Source organism: Saccostrea cucullata, unplaced genomic scaffold (assembly GCF_032062105.1).
Source record: "Saccostrea cucullata isolate Sc308-1 unplaced genomic scaffold, CSIRO_AGI_Scuc_v1 ctg5637, whole genome shotgun sequence".
NCBI lineage: Eukaryota > Metazoa > Mollusca > Bivalvia > Ostreida > Ostreidae > Saccostrea > Saccostrea cuccullata.
The window spans coordinates 18,559-27,645 of NW_026929113.1; the positions used below are offsets into that span (position 1 = coordinate 18,559).

A 9,087-nucleotide genomic window follows, 5' to 3' on the forward strand; every position below is an offset into this window, starting at 1 on the left:
TATGATAATTTATATTTGCTGACAGAAAATTCAGAAAAGATAGATTGTTTTCAAAGAAGAAGGTATGATTTTTGCATTATCGTGCCCAAAAAATTAAATGTTTTTAAAAAGTTTTGAAACTGGCTTAAATATCAGTCGAGTTAATGACTGTGATAGATCAGAAAATAATATGGCCTAAAGGAGTATCATTCTGGAAATATGACGTCATTAATTTGACGCATTTCTCTACTTTAAACAGAAAGAGCCTGAAAATGACCCATTTCAAGGGTAATTTTCCTTTAGAAAATAGTGTCTACAGCCCACTTTACTTTTTTGATATGTTGTGCAAAATTCAATGAAAAATCACATTTCTCAAAATCTTTGTGGGCGATGCCTGTGGACAATATTATCTGAAAGAAAATTCTATTAAATATTGGTGTCTTCTGCAACTTTTTAAGAGAATACGGGAAAATACTCATGTTTATGACGTCACAGTTAGCATTTATAAATGCATGTAATAAAAATTATTTGTATGATTTTTCTGCATGGAGTTTCAATGATTCAGAAAGCATGAGTTTTCATCTTTTACTTCAGTTCCATTTTTAAGAAAATCACAGGGCATTATTTGTATTGAACCCATGTATTGTTCTTTGCCCTTAATCACTTAGTGCGTGTTTTAAACATACATCTGATTCAATTAATCCATTTTGACAAAATGTCAAGGTCTCCTTTTTCATGTCTGTCCATCTTCTGACGTGATCTTGTATAGAATCCATAAAATTTATGAAGTTACAACGCCAGTTGATGGATCGGGGTTTCCAATATTTAGGCTAGGGCTTTTTAAAATTAGTGGTCTAAGATCCTCATTATTAACTATACTTAATCAATTATAACGTGTCCAGCAGGACTATAGTTAAAGGGGGAGGAACATGAACACATTGGAGGATTATGTTGCAGATACTCAATATCCAGGCCATATAAAGTTTTTTTTGTAATTGAAAAATTTGGAAGCAATAGTCGATGTATATTTGTAGGAAATACAAGATGTATTAACTTGAAATATGGTGGAATACTAGATTGGACCCTTTTAAGATTATTGATTCCTTTGTTAGCATATTTAAATTTACGGAAAATAAACAAACTCATTTAATTGTAAGTAGGATTTGTGTTTGATTGATTTTTACTGTATACAAGGAAATTTTCGCCCCCGTTTTATTTTCGTCTTTTTCGCCCTTGTCAGGAGTGAGCGAATTTAGAACGAGGAGAATTCATAGTATAAATTCTTAAACAGAACTGGGACTGGGCGAATTTAAAATGGGGCAAATTTGTAAGTAGGTGTAAATGGGCGAAAATAACACGGGGCGAAAAATAACCCTGTATACAGTAATTCTTTGTTCTACTCACACGTCCCTCTTTTACATGTACACTGTCTGTGTGAGCAAGCTTCCACCTGACCACTAGGACAATCCACCCTATCTTTGCAGTCACCATCATATTTACAAGAGAAGACTGTAAAGTAAAAAGTTTTTTATATCACTCATTAATAAGATAAATACTTATATACTCCCCACCTCGGAAAACAGCAATTTATTATAGATCTATATTCATAAAGGCAAACTGAATAATGCTTGCCAGTGTAATTGTAAAAAAGTCTTGTTTGATTTTGTAATGTTGATAAAAAAATGTGTGATATTGCATCGATTTACATATAAAACGTACAATCGCATCATCTCGGGTCTTTCCGTCAGAGGTCGGTAAAACAACCTCGAATTGCATTAACGTTAACATCACCAGATTTTTAAATGTTTTTCATCTCCCTCTTTAATTATGTATAGGACAGAGGGGGTTAAAAGTCCCTTCTGTAGTACATTTAAAGTAATATCTTTACATTCAATAAAGTTAAACTCCACAATCCACCGTCTTCCAACATTTATTTCAAAGTTTATGAAAGGGGGGGGGGGGTGTCATGGTGTCTATGTAGTTCATTCAAGGTTGGTTTTTTTTTTTTGCTAACTGAAAAGGCCCGAGAAGTTGCAATTTATGAAACAACAAAAATGCAACACCAAAAACACATCTTTCTTTGATTTTCCAAACAGGCAGTGACATCACACTTGAGCATTTGAGAGTCGATGTCATAGCTTTAAAGATATTAAGAAATCATTGTAATCAAGGATTTCGACACCGTATTTGAGAACATTTTATTTTCTGTCAGGATGGTTTATTTACTCTCTTTCTAACTTCTTACAGTTCAGGGAGTACATTTACAACACTCTTGTTGAAGGGAAGAAAAATCAAGAGTTTTGCCGAACTTCATGTAATCACTTACTCTGACAAAATATCATTTTTATATCCTTTCTCGCTGTGAAAAGATATCACTTTTCTTCAATAAATAAATTACAGCATTTCGCAATAGGAAATGAAATAAATATCTACCTAAGGGATAAATGAAAAACGATGAAAAATTGGTACTGAAATACTCGTATCATCTATCTATTAGAGATTGAAAGATATCACTTTATTGTTTTTAAAAACGCTGTGGTGATCCAAAACGTACGGAAGCGTATTAGTGCCACGCAATATTTTTTAAAGTTGTTAATTCCAGCTTTAATCTTAGCTTTTCCAACTTTAAAGTTGGTAATTCCAATATTCATCTTGGTACATGTAATTCCAACTTTAAAGTTGGAAATTCCAACTTTAATCTTGGCTTTTCCAATTTTTAAGTTGGTAATTCCAACTTTAATCTTGGCTTTTCCAACTTTAATCTTGGTAATTCCAACATTAATCTTGGAAATTCTAACTTTAATCTTGGTAATTCCAACTTTAAAGTTGGAAATTCCAACTTCAAAGTTGGTAATTCCAACTTTAAAGTTGGTAATTCCAACATAAATCTTGGTAATTCCAACTTTAAAGTTGGTAATTCCAACATAAATCTTGGTAATTCCAACTTTAATCATGACTTTTCCAATTTTAATCGTGGCTTTCCACACTTTAATTTGAGAACCCCTTTTAGTTTTTCCCTTTTATTTTAAACCATTCCTAACTTTATTAATTTAAATGTAATACACTAAAATAGACTGGTTATCAATAAATTTTCGCAACTTAGATGAGGGAGGGGGGGGGGTGAATAAGAGAGGCTCTTCAAGAAAGGTGGACGGGCCCATAGGGAGTTATGGTATAAAACTTGTATTATTCTTAATAAAGTTAATATATACAAGTACATTGAAATAAAGATTTGTGAGCACTTTTTATCTGTGTCAGTTTATTTTTACCCTGACCTGCTATGACCTTCCATATTACCTCCAACTTTAGATTAGAAACCGTATATTTCTCTTGGTCCTCTTATATAATTACGAATTCAGTGACAAATTTTTATTAATTAAAAAGAAATGTATGTAATGGCTTCTGTAGGATCCTATTTTATGTTAATATCAATTTCTTAAGGGGGATCTCTACAACGTCACAACATGGCGTACTTTCGTTGAAAAGCCATTTTGGTCCCAAATGATCTGATTCAAATTCACTTAACACCGATAAATCACTAAGTATAACACAACATGCAATATTGTGGATGGAATGTACATTGTATCACCTCAATTAATACAGTGTATTGCCCAATACGTACACTTTCTTTAAAAATGAATTGTTTGTCAATTTATTCAATTTCTACTTATTTAATTTTTAAATAATACATTTTCAAACTTATTAGAATAAGATCTTTAGGTGAGAAAAAATGATATAAAACATGTCTTGTCCATATGCTAATTCATCATTACGTGTCAAAACGCCATACACTCAGAAATTTCTTTTTTCTTCAATAAACATATATGCTTTCCAGTAAAAGATATCCCCCAAAATACAAATTTGATAAGATAAGACATATGTATTATCTTCCCATCGACTAGAGGATATTCTGTTTACGATTTGTATACACCCGAATGAATGGTTATATCCGGTGAAATTTAAACTCTTTATGAAATCACCGAAACGTTTGGACAGTAAGTGGAATTTTGCATGACCCAAACGTTTGATCAACATTGATTATCAGCTGTTTGTATGGGAAACGTGCAGGTTTTAGACGAGGTGTGAATTTGGTTATAGGAATTTCTTTTACCCGCTTTTGGCCATTTACCATGTTTACATGTTTTGTTATATCTAGCACTGGATAACACATGCAAGTTGGATAAAAACGGTAAGTAAATCTACCTTTCTCAATACCATGAATTCACGAAATACATGTCTTTGTCATTGACTGGAAACGTGATTGTTTTCGCTTAAACTCATTTGAAAAACAATAAATGTACAATACGAACTTCTTTCAATGTCCTTGCTTGACATTTTTTTTCAATACTTGTGCAAGTTATAGTAGAGTTTATTTGAAGTTTATAAAAAAAACAGTACAAAGGTATTTGAGCCCACTCTTGAAGCGGATCTCTCACACCTGAATTTTTGTGGATTGAAATTTTTGACAGTTTTTCAATTTTGTTCAATTTCTTTTTTTTTTCCTATTGTTTTTACCCTTTGATATTATATATCTTTTCAGATATTGGAGAAGATCCAACCAGCTATTCTCAAGAAAATGCTGTTTTAGTTTTTCTTTTGTCTATTTTTGTAAATTTAAATAAATTTCTGTTGATTTTATTTTTAACTTTTGTTGGTTATTATTTCAATATTTTATAACATTAAACTTTGAAGAGAAATTTAAAGCACTGGGCTTTTAAAAATATAGATAAGGGGGGGGGGGGTAACAAAATAAATAAAATATAAATTAGATATTTCTAAAAAATAAATTGAAATACTTTGGAACCTTATTTTATTAGATATGGAGCCTATCATTAGAAACAAATGCATGCAACAAAAATCAGTTATACTTTATAGGTGTAGAGATCCTCCTTAAGTTATATTAGATAATAAAATGCTTTCTTTGGTTGATAGTACGGGAATTAGTGTCGCAGCTGTTGCAGGAAAAAAATACATAACCCTCGTATAAAGAGACTTTCAGTCAACTCCGTACATGACAGGATTTCAACCTAACATATTTAAGAAATCGGACATTTATTAAGCTTTAAAAAAAAGAGACCGTATTAATTCTGTATATGGAACATAATATTTTCAGTTTTGGGCACTATCAACAACCAACTACCAATACTGTATGTTTGCAACTTATTGTATTATTGGTGGTTTGGGGGGGGGGATCGGCACGCCCCCATGCATCCCCTCCGGCTCCTACGGTCATGCACAATAAAATGATTCCTTCTAAAATCATCATTTCATAATAAAATTGTATCTTTCCATTTTAATTACATGTATAAAACGGTAACACGATTAAGCTAAAGTATCTCAGACAATATAATGCATAAAGCCGAAAAAAGATGCAAAAGCCAAGATTAATGTTGGAATTACCAAGATTAAAGTTGGAATTACCAACTTTAAAGTTGGAATTTCAAAGATTAAAGTTGGAATTACCAACCTTAAAGTTGGAAAAGCCAAGATTAAAGTTGGAATTACCAACTTAAAATAAATATTGCGTGGCACTAATATACGCTTCTGTAAAACCGAAATTAAACTCACCTGTTACAAACAGCCAAAAGATGACTACGTGTTTTAGAAGCAAATGCATACTGTTCTTGTTGTGTGATTTCCTAAGCCAATCTACATGGTATATATGCCGAGCTTCCCGGATTTGTATCGAACATGTGTGGATGTATGATGTTTAAAATCCTCCTTAAATAACAGGATTTTATAAAATATATCATTATGTAAATCAATGAATGTATTATACATGTCCGTTTTCATAAAACACATGTGACATGGTGATTCCAGTAGTGAAATTTTCCATTTAATATGCAGTAACAATGCAAGGCCTTATATATGTATATCATTATCATATCATATGTGAAAACATGAAATAAAACAATTATTCATAAACTTTTCTTGTTGGCCAGTGGCCATAGGGAGACCCAAGATCTCTGCCTCTGTATTTTTTTTAATGATTGTACAATTTAATCAACTTTCAGTTAACAGAGCTTCATAATTATCTAGTGCCCACTTTGAAAAAAAGGGGGAAACCTCGAAATTTCAGGATTGTTCCTAGTCTATGATAGATCATAAAGATAATGTTAGTGCATGTTTAGATAAAGTGGTAGTGGATTTCTCGGTAATTATTATAGCATCAGAATCTTTTCAGCACTTCCTTAAATTTGTAAACATTTCCTTGTAAAATAAAAAAAACCTAAACATGGACTCAATAAGAACGTCACAAATATAAGTTTTTAATGACAACGATATTAAACTAACTGCTATGTTCACTGTCTGAATCATGCAGTATATTTTGTTGATAACTGTATTATTGCATATATGCATTATTGCATTATGGCAATAAACATTCTTAAATTAAGTTTCCTCCATTAACAAATTATTTCAAAAATTCAAAATAAAATGCAAGTAAGTCATTAGATACACATAAACATTTTCTTTTTAAATAGAGAATTTACAATAAACGATTTAAAATTAAATATGAATTAAATAGTCTATGATGATTATCATTGAATAGGCATATTACTAAAAATATACATTAAACTTGAAAGTGACATAGATATAATTCAATAATATGAATTTTCCTTAAATCATTGGCAGGAGAACAGCCATACAACACATATCAGAGTCAGTGTTTGTGGGACTATGTCGTACAGTGGGGACCTCACAACTGGTGGCCATGAGGAGAGATGTGATGGACATCAGGGATGTGGTGGACAATCAAGTGAAAACAAATGATGTGACCAATGTGGTGCTGAGCGGAAGTCAAAGAGAAGGATTCAGACTGGAAGGATCAGACGTAGACTATATGATGTGCTAATTGACCACTGTGTGATCTGGGAATTATCTCAGTCTCAGTATTATAACACACACAGACAAACACTGATCCTCTGTGACTGTTCTGATAGTCCACCAGGATTCACTTTGTTGTATTTACTGTCACCTAGTGTATACAGAAGAGTCCAGGAAGCTTGTGTTAGAATGAATAACAGGCACTATATATCTAGTTCTCAATACAGACAAATTGTTTGTTTTGTATCACCATATGGAACTACTCCACATGGACCCTGTTCCAGTCTAACAATTTGTCAGTCATTAGGATTTATAATGCCCACTGTTTTGTTTGTGACTTTTGGCCTCCATCTGCCTCCTCATGGATAGACAGATGTCCCTCATGGCCCCAGCCTCATGTTGTTAATGATATAGTGAAAAATGAATGTCACTTTGTAGCAATTGGACATAAACTAGGCAGACATGAAGACCATGAATGGAGAATTTCTTTTTCTCTGGCTGAACAAAAACTTATGTATGCAATGAACCACTTTCAATTCTTAACTTACGGCTTACTTAAATTGTTCTTAACAGATGTAATGAACAGTGAAGTAAGTGATGATGATAAATTACTGTGTTCCTATCACATGAAGACAGCAGTTTTCTGGGTGATTCAACGGAATACATTACAACACTGGAATCCGCAAAATCTCCTGGGGGGTTTCTGGGTCTGTTTTAAACTCATCCTCAAATGGGTGTATGAGGGGTTCTGTCCTAACTTTTTCATTCCAGAAAACAACATGATTCTGAGCAAAATCCATGGCGAAGCACATCAACTATTTATTAGACTGTATGGTTTGTATGAGAAGGGTTTAACACTCCTGTTACACAGTCCCACCATAAGGTGTTATATAATAAATGTCCTTCATAACCCCAGACTCTCCATCTGTACAGATGAACATACTTTGATTTCTGAGGCTGAAATTGATGTAAACCTATATCATGAATTATATACCCATAATGTAATAGTCACTAAAAACATACAACGCTGTATGAGATATTTACATACAATAGAACAGATGATAGGTTCATTCATCCTGACACAGTATCAAGTTCTTATTGTACAGAAAATTACAGCTGATGTTTTACAAAACACAGCCTTTATATTACACGTGGAAACCTACACATATATATAGAGCTGACAAAATGTCCTGTAACATGCTGAAATTAGCAGCCAAGTTTGGTTGTATTATTGACATGATGTACATAGTCATGTATTATTACAAAACAATTAGATACATGGAAGCTTTATCTATTATAGAGATGATTAAGGCCAAGTTAGAACAGCCATATGTAGTGATGTATTTGTCAAATGTAGATACAGAGATGTATACTGAGGCTGTAGGGGGACAGTCCTGGTCTACAAAGATGAGACAGGCTGTAGCAGGGGATATCAGACTTTACAATAAAAACCATAACATCAGTGAATTGATACCAGAACAACTGTCTGGTCTACAGAATTGTGAGCATGTCTTAATTATCCCATCCTTGATAATGTTACACATGCTAGAGATATTGTGTTACAGACATGTAGACACAATGAGAGCACTAACAGCTCTAGATGATCTACAGACCTTAGTTCACTATGATCTGGAACATATTATACATTTAGATCTCAGAGATATATCGTGGCAGATTCTGGGGATCTGTCAACAGTTGACAGGGAATCTCCAGGCTGCTCTATATTCATACCAACAATCTCTCAAACAAGACCCATTCCATAAAATACAAACAGCTACAATTATCAGAATTATTATATTGATGTACAGACTTTATTTCAGTTAGTTGTTGTTTGTAAAATACTTATATATGAATAATATATAACATGGCAGATTTTGGAGATCTGTCAACAGGTGACAGGGAACCTCCATGCTGCTCTGTACTAAGTATACTCATACCAACAATCTCTCAGACAAGAATCAATCAACAAAATTCACAAAGGTACAGAAATGAGAATATACGAAATCTGTCTACAAAATCAATAAAATAGGAAAACAAGTGTTCATCCCTGTTCATTTTATACTGTTTGCAAAATGACTCTATAACTTAAAGTTGTAAACATAATTGACTTCACTGATTTGTACACTTACATTTATGTATGTATGTACTGTAGCTCGCATTTTAGTTATCTGAAAACACACTGTATTTTTCATTTTGTAATTAACGTGGTTGTATGCTAACTTGTTTGATGAATCAATAAATAAATGGAATTTAATTGAACACGAAAACGATTATTAGGGTACA

At 32.7% G+C, this 9,087-nt stretch overlaps 1 pseudogene; it reads left to right on the forward strand.

Annotated features, from left to right (window-relative positions):
* The first annotated feature begins 6,604 nt into the window (after positions 1 to 6,604).
* On the forward strand, positions 6,605 to 7,979 carry LOC134279802 (uncharacterized; annotated as a pseudogene).
* Positions 7,980 to 9,087: the final 1,108 nt, after the last annotated feature.